Source organism: Prenolepis imparis, unplaced genomic scaffold, assembly GCF_030444845.1.
Source record: "Prenolepis imparis isolate NDT839.2.m4 unplaced genomic scaffold, iyPreImpa1.0 SCAF_13, whole genome shotgun sequence".
Taxonomy (NCBI): domain Eukaryota; kingdom Metazoa; phylum Arthropoda; class Insecta; order Hymenoptera; family Formicidae; genus Prenolepis; species Prenolepis imparis.
In genome coordinates, this window is record NW_028141171.1 from 7,929,514 (window position 1) to 7,942,723 (window position 13,210).

Here is a 13,210-nt window from a genome sequence, read left to right on the forward strand (position 1 = left end):
GAATTTTAATATATAATATATGCCACGGTGCTCGTGCGCTTTTTGCGCATAGCTCCGTATGATACAACTCGCGGCGCAATATAGTTCAAGGTTTTCATGTTGAGTTCGAGGCACTCAAGCATGAATCTGACTACCGAGGGAGTCCCTCGGCAGTCCCTCGATATGGCGCAGCCTGTGTATGTACAGGATTTTGCCAACAAAATTCCCACAGGTATACCGTGCACGCAAACTCTGACGTTACTTATTATAATATTAATTTAATTAACTTGGCAAAGACAGTCGGCATTAAGCTGGGGTCGCAATATCGCGAAAGCCTGTCTGCAAATACGCGTATAACATTTCGGTTGCCACATTTTCCACAATTCGTAATGATTATTTATTCAGGTACTAGTGAAGAGATGTGTCCATAGCAAAACGCGCTTGAATTTATCATTCAATTTTCATTCTAAAAATAAAATAAAGCGACTTTTGCATCACAATCGGACGAGTTTCGATCGATTTCGCACATCGACGACGTTCTAAAATTATTTCGCAATTTAGAGAGCAAAAATAAATTCGTTCTGAATAAAATCGAAATAGAGAAAGAGAAAAATCTTTAACGCTGTGAAAAATACATAGATAATTTAAACTAAAGAAGGTGGAATAATTTTGCCGTAAATTCATCCCTAAACGCGGAGGCATACGCCCCAATGATCCCGCAGAGTAGTCCGTAATGGATTCCCAATGGACTGTACATGCGTTATGTGGTTTACTAAATTGATTTATTAAGTTAATTTGATGTAACACTCCCTGAAAGTGGTTGCTCTACGTAGAGACTAATTAATGTCCTGATAAAATCGTGTTTTTTAAAGAGATACGCACACTTATTTCGCTCTACTTTATATATTATGCCTCTATCTTTTACACAGATATCTCTATCTCGATTATCACACGTTCTTATTTGAGACTGCACCTTCATATTTGCAGATTCGTCTATGGAGATTCATATATTTCGACTCGACTATGCAGATTCATATATTTGATTCTTTACATTTCATAATTCTACGTAGCAGTAATACAGTAAAGAGTGATAGTGCAATTTGTCATTCTTAAAGATCTTAATCCAGAGAATAATAAAGCGTTATTTTATCCTCTATTCTATTAAACGAGAGAAGATTCGTCGTTCGCGACGAGATATTTTATCGCGCAAAATCTCGCAGAGTGGATGCAGCCCTGGAGAGTCGCCGGCTGGCCGGCTAACCATCAACCCCTCCGACTCTACCGGGTAGATGGTCGCAGCCCCGTTCGGACGTACGCGCACACACATATATAGATACGCACACGCACATGTCAACCCCTCCTGCTGCTTCCTGGGTAAGTACAACTGCGATATCCGTCGCGACCGATGGACGTTATGAGGGAGAGACGCGTATCTGACCGTTCCGGGACATTTGCATATACCTGTCCGACATCTGCCGACTCAAGTGTCATTTGTAACTATGCGATTATACGGATTATATTTGTATACCGGGCGCGGACGGATGCGCCACGTATCGTTTTCAATGCAATCCATCGATCCGGTCATCCGGCGCGCGAGTCGATTTCATTGGAAAACTGATGACGGGGTCGTGTCCGAAAATAGAGTCAGCAACTAGAGTTCACTGGACCGCGCGCGAAAATATATTTCACAAAAGGATATTTCCAACGTTATGACGTCTCTCTCTCTCTCTACTCACCGTTTCCTCCACGTTAATAATTAATGCACGGCGAATTACGGTGTCTTTCGCGACAGCGGAATACGATTATTCAGCTTTTGAATAAATTAAAGTCGTTCCAAATACGAATACAGTTGGGGTCAAAAGTACGCGATGCCGCATACCATAATCGATACTGATAAGTCGAGCCACAGTCTGTGTTCGGAGATTTACAATGCAAGCTTTGAATCTTTGTATGTATATTAAAGGCTCTATACTTTTGACCAAGATTTTACATCTCCTTTCTGAAAATTATATTTCTGGAATATAATATTTCATATATATCATTTTAAATTATTTTAAATCTATTTTAATATTGCACAAATTAAAGAATTAGATTTCATCTTCATGATTCTTCGACTTACGTCTCTTTTCGACATAAAGCTTTCAAGGGATCATGGAGAAGAGGCAGCGAACTTCGAGGAAACGATTTTCATTTCGAGAAAAGAAATCTCTCGCATTCTTTTGTACGCAGTCAATGAGAAGAAGTTCTATGGCTAGTTCGATAAAAGAAAGTAGATTGTATTAGCCCGCGTGCGTGATTCACGTGTATATCTCTTCAGGATGTAACGGTTTCGAAGATGGTGAAATATTACTAAACACGACGGTAAGTAAAAGGACGACAGAGAAAAGAAGGGTATATAAACTTCATTCCGAGAAAAGAAATCTCCCGGATTCTTCTGTACAAAGTCACAGAGAACAAAGTCCCGTACAGCTCTCTCTCCACTTCAATAAATTAAATTAGATTATAACAGCTCGCGTGTGCTTCATGTGATTCATGCATATTTCTTCTACGACAAGTAACGGTGTTAAAAATGACGGAGGGTCATCGGGCAACGTGACGATCGTAAAAGGATGACGGCGGAAGGGCGGAAAAGGGCAACTTCGTTCCGAGAAGAGAGAGATCGTCTTTTCTCTGCATACCTTTGCACGAAGTCACACTTCTCTTCACGGCTAATTCGAGATGAAACTTCCATCGAAGTTTTCGTCGAACAACGATGGACGCGATGGAAAGGGACGACGACATGGAATTCGTAATAGTGTTCCGAGTGTTCGATTCCGACCGACCTTCCCGGAATTGAATTCCCGGCACGTGCGTAATCTTCAACGGCCGTCGTCGTTTTTGTACGCCATGGATTCGGGATAATACCGAAAAAGAAAAATGGCACCGCGGGGACGCTCATCGGGGTCGCATGCCTCGGTTTTCCGCGAAGTTCGCGACTTCGACTATATATAGTAGCGCAACGAATCAATACGCGGAAATTGACTTAATTAATCTACGAATTAATTAACAGATTAATTAATTTCCGAACCGCGCATAATGACGTTAACGCGAATGAAAATGGAATTAATTCCGACATTTCCTTGTCACGTTATAAACGAGCTATTACATACAGATTTATCGTATCTCATTTCAAAAGCATATTTCTCTGATAATAAATTACAGAGAGAATTTCGAAAAATGTTCAAACCCAAAAGCGGTTTCTATCGAATTCTCACTTTCCCGAATCATTCGAGTTCTTCCCACGGCGAGATAATATTTAATTCGAGCGCTACGAAGAGGACTTGAGGTAAGCTTCCGGGAGAAACATCATCGAGTTCGACCCTCGAGCTTCGACCCTCCGTGGCACGAGATGTACCCCCCTTGATACGTGCCCTATGTAACGAAAAGGGGAAACTCTCTCATGCGTGTGCCCTCGGATGCAAATCGCCCGGTGGCACAAGGATCTCCTCCCCCCTTCACCGGACGACGCGTGTTCCCTACCTCGCGACTATTTATCTCCTCTCTCGTCTCGCTCGCTCGTGCCGAGGGGACTGTGCGAATATCGAGTTATCGATCTGCGGTTCACCCTCGTGTCATTGTTCTGGACCATTTGCACGTCCGAAGGTGCTGCGGACTCTACGAGAAGAAAAGGAAAATAACGCACGATCGACAACACCGTGAAAAAGCCTGATTGGCCGAATAGAATGCAATGTAATGCAATTTACTTCGTCAATCTGTATATGTCACCTATAATTAAAGACTTAAGAGAATTTAATTAAACGACCTTTTATCTGGATATTTTTGTAAAATTTTGTATAAATATAAAATATTCTCCAATTTATTTTAATAAAAATTTTATTTTATCTTTAATAGAAAACAATTTTAATTTAATTTTATCTCCGCAAAAGTTTTCTACGTTTTGCCACGTGTTACAACTCTCTTATAATAATTATTCATTAGAATAAACCACGCGTAATTCCGCGGCATGTTGATCGCTGGTTTGCGTGATTTTTCCTATCTACCGCACTTTATCGTGGTTTTTCTGCAATTTCCCGCGCAACTACGTCCTTGAACTTCGAGTGTACCAAGCAAGCATGGTTGCACGCACGCCATCCGGTCTATCGTCGTGACAATGTCCGCGACTGCGATTCTACACTCTCTCGTGCCGATTCATGGCACGACTTATCGCTAAAGCCTTTCCTGCCAGTCGCGTTGCAGAGCTGATTATCGCCTCGTAAACCGTATTAATATGCAAAGCACGACACATTGGCCAAAGAAGCATTTCATCAATGTAAAATTTATTATGAAACTCGCTCAAGTTCGACCTTTCTCAAGTTAAGTTCGATGAACCTTCCAAATCGAATCTTTATCAGAAATGATACTAATTAATTTCGTGTAAAATGTTAAAGGAATATCTTGCTGAAGACTGCGTTACAAAACTGATATATCGACGCAGTTGATATCTTTTTGAAGGTAAAATAAAACAATAATTTAACTACGTGTAACGATAAATATATACAATTCTATGAAGGTGTCAAGAGAACGTGGAAGAGAAATCTCGCGAGAAATGAGAGATACTGCAGAGATGCTGCAGATGGTACGACGGTGAGGTTTATGCAATATGAATATCAAGTCTGGGGAAAAGTCGCTGCACCCGATGTTTAATATAAATTGCTAATTGGCAAATGAATTTCTCTGGATGCTTCGCTCGTCGCAGTGCCGTTAATTTTCCGTCGAAAATTTCGAGCGCGATAAATTCAATTTGGGCAATTAACATATGCACCGATGTGATCATATATGATCGATAATATACGAGCGCGTTATGAAAACGTATAAGAATTTACGAGTGATTCGACAGCGATAAAGCCACGTCGTTTATCGAGCGGATTTATCTGATACGTAACGCGATGATTAACGCGATGATTGTCAATCGATGATTGCATAACTCGCGCAAACATTCCGGAAAGAGAGCTTGAATTTTAATGCTCACTCGTCGTGTCGTATTTATGTCGTCGTGTTCTATAGGAGAAAAATGCCTGTCGAGAAATTTATAGACTCGTTTGAATAAATAATAATGAGGAATCTGTTACACACGATGTACAACTAAACTAGTCACAGTCACGGTTTTCCTAGTAGCGCGTGTACATTAACAATCATCTAAGTGGGCAATAAAATGTCAACGACAAGCGATAAGTAGGATGCGCCTTATCGTTCTATAACTCGTGAATTAAATACGATTGAAATTTAATAAATTCACATATGTAAAAAAAAAATAAGATTACATCTTTACACTTAATATTGTAGGTTTATTCAACCGCGTCATACATTGCTCGTTTTTTCGCGAATTGAAAAAAACGCCGAGGAATTTCGCCGCGAAATCGCAAGAGAGAAAGAGAAAAGAGTCCCATTGCCGATAACACGCTTCTGCGTTGCGTTAAAGAGAAGCGGCTCGTTGTTCTCATCGGCATCCTAAAAAATAAGCGTGGAGCGCGCGATAAATCAATCCGTCCGCGGGATACAAAAGTATCTCCAAGTTCATCGAACCGCACTTATACAACCGCGCCCCGAGATACGATAGCGCGCAATGAACGCATGACAATGAGAGAGCCGGTCGCCGTTCCTCTCGCTGATTGTCAAAATGCGCGATGCACGACACGCACGCACGCGATTTTCAGCAAAGCACTTTCCGCACGTCACGTGCCACGAATTTTCGTCGCCGCTCGATCGAGCATCGCCACTCCGGTAAATTGCATCGCCTACGCGTTCACCGTAATTCACGTAACACCGACACGAGAGACGATGCTTCCGAATGGATGACGTGACGTAACGACTGTCTCTCGTATCTAAATAATTATGATTAATTCTGAAATGTATCGAAATTCAATTTCATCCGCACGCGCGCGAGCTTTATTTATATTCGATAAGGAATCGGTATTTTCCAATTTTTAAAGTAAATTGAGGTTTATAGGTAGAATGTAGATCCCACGTTAGGGTTAAAAGAAATATTAAATTAAATTCTCTCGGATAACGACGAGGCTAATTGGAATTACATGTAATTATGTGCGTGCGGACTTTTATATCCGACTTATGTACCGGATGAAGAGAATGGCTCTGCTTCGTTACGACGTCTGGACTGAAATAATTAAAAGCTACGCGACGCTTATATATTCGTTAATCGTTCATCTTCGCGGAAATCCTTTTACATTTTAATTACCGGACTTGTGACCGTTCGATACTACACAGCTCTATCCAGAGAAAACCAGATTATCCCGACAGCATCGAAGTAGAATCACTATGTGGAACCCCCCGATGTTTTATTTCTCTCGCACGCCGTATTTCCAGATTAAAATAATTACGAGTATATGCGTGCGCTTCTTCCCACATCGCGCAGTAACTTCGTTAACCATTTACGTACTAACTCCCGCATAGTTTTTTTTTGTTCATCGCCGATTGCATCCGTCTCGGGAAGACGAGGATAACAGCGGAATGTAGAAAAAAGACGAAGAGAGAGAGAAAGAACTAGATCTACATCCTGTATGCGTGCGCTCAAATTATAATATATACTTTATAATCCTGCGTCTCGCGCTCATGTCCAGATAAACGCATCCAGACTAATGGAAGAAGCATCTCGCAACGTGTCGCGCGCGAGAGAGTCTGAACGAAAATAGCTAACATCAAAGAAAATGCTAAGTCGTCGTACGATCAGCCTAAGTCTCGGATAAAGCTGTCGCAGCCCGTGTAGGAAAGACATTTCTCTTTTTTAACATTGAACATTGACCAGATACTAATTTCGCGCAAAAATAACTCGCATCAAAGCCGGAACGAAGCTCTTCCTCGCCCACGAGTTTTTCCGTAAGCGGCGGAATAAACAATTGAATTTTTTCTCGCGCTCGTAATTAAAGTCATATCGAAGTCGGCAACGAGAGCGATTTTAGCTATCAGTCTACTGTTCTCCGCATTAAATCCGCGTTTCTCTTACGGCGGGCGCATCGCGGCCGCTTGCTCCTTTTTGCAACAGACGAATTTAGACCGGAGAAAAGGGGGAGATGTGCGGAACACGGAGATTACAGTTTAAATTCCACTTCCATCCGACGCGTATCGCCATAATATCCGCGGGTGCACATTGCGCACCCTAATCTCGAGAGGTGGGCCGGAAAGAGGGTTGATTGCAATTGATTTTTTTAGCGAAATAAATGCGTCTTTCCCCTAGAGTCTAGGGTCCATATTCTGGATCTTCTTTTATCGATAAAAGCGCTTTTATAAGCATATAGTTTCTGTAACAGAAGCTTAAAAGCGCTTTTATCGATAAAAGAAGATCCAGAATATGGGCCTAGGTTGTTAACATGTAAATAGAAAATCGTGAAGACGGAATCATTTCCGGAAATGCACGTGTCTAAAATGAAATTTCGTTCTCGATGCGAGAACACGGGGGAGGAACACGAAGAGGGGAGAATTGATCATTAACGCGTTTCCAACCAACGAGTCATTAATATACGCATACAATTTCGCGTTTATCGCGGCGGCTTCTCCGTCAAATCCACATTTCCCGAGCTCGTCGTTCTTTGCTCCTTTTCGCTACAGATATAGAACGCGAGAAACAGAGCAGCAAGACTCTGCGAAGAAAGGCGTATATAGTCGGTCCTACATTTTACATCCTCTATATCACACGTCAAAGTACAACTCAAACGCATATTCGTTTGTGATGTTACTTAACTGTAGATGTATGCCAGCTGCTTTTTTACCTGCTCGATAATATATAATGGCTCGATGCGATCAATTGACGATTACGCAATCGCCAATCGATGCCTCCACGGGCCTCCTCCTCGTAGAAGTTTCAAAACACTTGCACTCGCGTTACTTTTTTTCGTTCGCGACGCGCGGCGACGCCCGGATTTTAGCTATCACAATCTTCGACGCGTTTCGATAAAACGCGAGACTCGCGAGAGCTTATTCGCGCGAATAAAACCGAAGCTCCATTTTCGCGTCGCCGCTTTTTCCAAGACCCACTTTTCGCAGGGGCTTATCGAACAAAGATGATCAAGAGAGCGACTTGGCCGCGACGCACTGAAGTCGCCGAAGGACGCAAGCGAGACGAATATATTGAGCGAGATTCACGGCCGACGAGATCAATCGTCGCGGCCAAGTCGCTCTCTTCATCATCTTCGTTCGATAAGCCCCTGCGAAAAGTGGGTCTTGGAAAAAGCGGCCACGCGAAAATGGAGCTTCGGTTTTATTCGCGAGCGCGAATAAGCTCTCGCGAGTCTCGCGTTTTACCGAAACGCGTCGAAGATTGTGGTAGCTAAAACCCGCGCGTCGCGAACGAAAAAAAATAACGCGAGTGCAAGTGTTTTGAAACTTGTACGAGAAGGAGGCCCGAGGAGGCGTCGGGCAACAAAGGAGCAACCGTGAGGTGAGTAAATTTAAATTGTTTAATAGTTACATAGTTCCTGATTATTTTTTGAAAGAGTTTTGCAATTTTTATAGAGATAAAAAAACATACTTTCAATATCGAAGATACTTCTAAAATATCTTCGATATTGAAGGTACGTTTTTTATCTAAAAATTGCAGAACTCTTTCAAAAAATAATCAGGAACTATATAACTATTTAAAAGAACCTTAAAACTCTGCTCACAAGACTATTAGAACTCGATGTGTAAAAAAATGTGAAGTTGGCCTATTTTTTGAAACTGATTTTCGTTATCGTAATGACCGGAACTATTTCTAAAAATTATCAAGAAATTCTTCCTATGGTTCTAAATAACTCAGAACTCTTAACAGAACTATGATAGCATAACATAGGGGTGCCAACTTCACACACCCGCATTATTAGTAGACACTATGTCGAGATTCGTGTTACAACGACATATGACCCCTTTCTCTTCCTTCTCTCTCTCGCTCTCACTCTCTTTCTCTTCTCCCGTATACAATATCGATAATATCATGCACTCTTCAGTGCGCCCCGTTGCGTGTCTCAACGCATGAAGCTAGGATACAGGGGAAAGATACAGCCATGTAGTTCGAAACGAACACGAGGTCGACGAACAATGTAATGACAAACGAGTCTGAACGCAGCCAGGCATCGTTCCTATTTCCGCCCGGAAAGAAGCATGTCCATCGGCGCTTAACAAACTTGATATTCAATTCACGTGACGTTAGGCAAAGATATCTATAAATCGATCAAGTTTATCGTAGCAGTAAGCTGCACGTAAAAGTATGATATTTCATCCACATTTGAAGGCAAAAATTTATAATATAGGAGTTTGATGACAATTACAAATCACATATATATAATTGTAAAAGAATTTACAGAAACGATGGAGCGTCTTTATCTTGCATCGAACGGAAGATCACGTGACGTGACGTTATAAAGTGCCGCGTAATATCCATATTTTCACGCATACCGATAACAATTCGTGTCCTCCGAGTGGACGTCACCGCGATCGCCACAGTCGTCCACGTTCATTCGAAAGCGATGATAACAACGGTTGTGGCTTTCCTATACAGGAAGCGATTTATATATATTCATGTTCTCTCGCGCGAGCGTTTGGCATTTTGATATCTAGAATGCTTATAATTGAGCGCGATATAAGCAGGAGGGACGCGTATACAGGACGAGAGCGACTCGACACGTATATAAACGCTCGGTGTATCGCGGAGGCAACAACGATGTGCGTGCACACGCAAGAGTGCGTGTATGTATACGTATGTATATGTCCTATAAACGTATAGATACCGCCAGTATAGGCACACGATCTCACAGACGCGAACGACTCGTGTATATAAATAGCTAGTTAGGGTCGATGGACAGACTAAAGAGGAGAGAACGTGAGAGTCGGGATTCATTCACCTGCAACAGCAGCAGCCGCAGCAGCCGATCGAACGTGTCTAACAGCGCAATTATCCCACTTGGTCAATTCGCTCGTCGACTACTCTTGACCCGCGCCGTCGCGTCGTTATTCAGGAAAAAAAATCTGACATTTCCAACGCTTCTGATACGTTTCAACGCGGCGCGGAAAAAGATAAGGCTGACCGCGAAGTGTTTCCCGTTAAATTTCCGGGATAGAATTCCGTGCGTCGGGTGAATAAATTTGAAGGAAACAAAAAGAATGAATTTACAAATCAGTAGAAGAAATTTGTCTAAATTTTCTGCCAAATGGGCTGTCAAATGGAACATTTCGTATACTAATTATACGGCATGCCTTCCTTCCGCGACTCGCGATTCGATATAGATTCGGGATAATTATAGTATAATTATACGCGTTCCAATCCCAGATATTAATCAAATTGACCGGGGGCGAAAGATGGGATATCGATTATCGCGATAACGTCATATTCATGATGTATGGAAATGTACGGTCGGGGAAATGTCACGTCTCGATTGTGGGGCGACCGGGAAGAAGCCGAAAGATGAGTCGATTAGTGTGTTAGTCGGAGCGCAAATCCCGTCATCTCCCTCGGGCATCTCCGGCTCCGCGGTTCCAAGTTTACACATCGGAGAAGTGCCAATAATTGTAAACTGCCTGCGGTGCTGTTCCAGGAGGAGCTTGAAACGCACGCTCATTTTTCTATCTCCCGCTCATGCGTCAGTGAACGTTCAGATAAGAATAATCGGGAGTCCAGCAGTAAAATAATCAATTTGGCAGACAGTCTCGTTGATTTTATTTTTTTTTCGATCCGGTCATTAGCCGGAATTAGACTAGACGTTGCCCGATACTCGCCCAGTTATTAGCCGATTATTAAATTATCTTAATGAATTTCATTTCGTTTAAATATAATAATTACGATCTGAATTCCTGTCTAAATAAATTCCTGACGAAAACACTTGAAAAACAACATTATCGATTAGAGATGGACAGGAGGTACGGAAGGAAGGACAGGGGTGACAGTGTGTATTGCGATATAAATCGCGTTTCATTCAATCAAAGTCGAATCAATCGATCGCGCCAAGATCTGACCGTGCCTCGAATTCCCGTTAGCTGTTTGGAAGTCGCAATGTCGAAAGCGGCAAGACACGATCGGACTTTAAGACGGCAATTGTGATGCTTGTAGAAGCTCGTGGGTGTAACGCGACATTGTCGACGTAACGCGGCTACGAAAGGTCGCTCAAAGGAACGATGAGACCGCAGATAGCGCGTTGCAGCAGGAAAACGTAATTAGAAGTGCTGGCGTCGAGGGTCGAAATCGAAATTATACGGAATGTCCCATTCTTACTAAATTATTTTATGGCAGATTTAAAAAATTTTTTATTATATAATTCTTTGTAAAAAAAAGTCTATTGAAACTTTAATAACGATGATTGTTTGAATCAATTTTCTTTTATATCTGTCAAATTATATTATAAGCTGTAATTTATGTGGAAATACGCGAATGATATAAGGCATAATTTTCTAATTACGTATGAAGCGTCTATGACGCACAACGCGTGAAATAAAAATGACGCAAAGACAAGAATGACGATTTTCTTAACGCATATCGAGTGCTGATGCATCGCGAGTAAAAACGTAAACATGATTGGCGCTCTTTCGCGTTTGCGAGTCAAATCATGTTTATGTCTCGCAGTGTCGATGGACACCTCGGGCGAGAAATGATCTCTCGTGATTCATCACACGGCGAAATAAAAGTATACGAGTTACAATTATCGGTGAGATCGCATCATCGATCGAATGGCAGTAATTTCCCTCGAGTGCGTTATTAAATACACGCGGCTCTCTTTTGAATTGACGTGGTTGTTCCGAGGTTGTTGCGACGATACTTGACGCCGAAATTAACGCCACTTTGTGTGCGCCACTTTGTGTGCGCTCGCTCGCGGCAGCGAAGTTAACATGAAGCGATGGTAAAAATACTACGATTATTTTTGGAGCGAGAACTCGTGAAACTCCAACAACTATATACACACGTTTAAACCCATCACGCGACTCTCTTGGCCGGCGCCGTGCTTTTAACTCCGCGGATGTCCCATTAATTTCTCCGACGACGACGACGTTTCTTTCGCCAGCTCTCGCTCGCGTTTCGATAAAATTCCCAACTCGACGGGGTCCCAAAACTTTTGCCTAACCCACGATCTTCGAGACTGTTATTGACTGCGAGGTACTCGAAGGGCGGAAACTCGTTCGGCGGAAAAACTCGGATAATTAAAAACTTGGACTCTCTCCAATCACATTTGGTCGGCGATAAAGATCCTACAACTTCCCATCTTTCGTAAAAGTCGTAAATTATCATCCTTTCCTCCCCCCTTTAATTATAAGCTTTAAATTTTATATCGATTCTCGCGTAGGATGCAACTAAAAATCTAGATTCCAACCAACAATTCAACATCGATTCTATCTCGCGACTACCTTTCACCTTTTCAAGCATAAGCGTCAAGTCATCTTCGCGTTAAATCGTTGGTTCACAGAGGCACACAGCAGGAACACTGGTCTTGTATAAAAAAAAATGAATAAAAGAGACGCACGCTATTTTTTTCAGCGCGAATCGATATTCGAATGCGGAAGAAGAGGGGGTACACGCGACGTAAAAAAAAGAGGCACACACGAGGAGGAGGAAGGAAAGGGATGTGTGGGTGGACTCTTCTTCCGGCACACGATGCGAGCAGCCTTGCGGCGGAACAGCGACTGTCTTCGCTACGAGAAGCTACCGTGTGTCCCTCACATACGCACTTCTCGCGCTCACGCACTCCGCCTGCCTTCGTTCTCCTCGCACTCATTGCACCGCAACTTCTCTCTCTTTCTCTCTAATTCTTTTTGTCCCTCTCTTTCCTCGCCGCTTGTACTACTCTCCGTCCTTGCGCTTTACCGTCCTCGTCACTCTATCAGCGCTTATCTGCCTCTCCCTTCTCTTTAAATGAATAAATCAATTCTTATTCTTCCTCTTTTCTTTCTCCCGACGCGCCTCCTTCGTTCTCCCGCCTAGCTAACTTTTAATCCTTCCAGCATTCTCTTAACGTGTTCTCTTTTGTGGGGTGATGTTCTCATTTTGCAGCCTCGAAGATAATAGAAAAGTGATCTCGCTATTCATTCACCTTCCTTTAATTTTGCTTATGTTCGTGTTTATCGCTTTTTCCTTGGTATATTGAAAGTTTCTCTCGTTCGTTTCTATCAAGAGAAATAACGAGAGGGAGACTACGTCCACTCACCGCAGTGATTCGAGAAAAATAAGGATGGCGGGTTCGATTCCCTGGAGGAAATCCACGGGATTAAATAATAATGTCGACCA

The 13,210-nt window shown here is 42.5% G+C and overlaps 1 protein-coding gene across 3 annotated transcripts in view; it reads right to left on the minus strand.

Annotated features, from left to right (window-relative positions):
* Fak (protein tyrosine kinase 2 Fak) overlaps positions 1 to 13,210 on the minus strand; it is a 49,569-nt gene that overhangs the window by 23,889 nt on the left and 12,470 nt on the right. The window contains exon 1 of one of the 3 annotated variants that reach the window (XM_083053608.1): positions 12,341 to 12,781. The exons of 1 other annotated variant lie outside the window; for it this stretch is intronic. The gene's annotated coding sequence lies outside the window, so the exon portion shown is untranslated. Of the gene's footprint in view, positions 1 to 12,333; positions 12,782 to 13,210 lie in introns of those variants that run through there. One more of the 3 variants, XM_083053610.1, reaches the window with a different exon arrangement.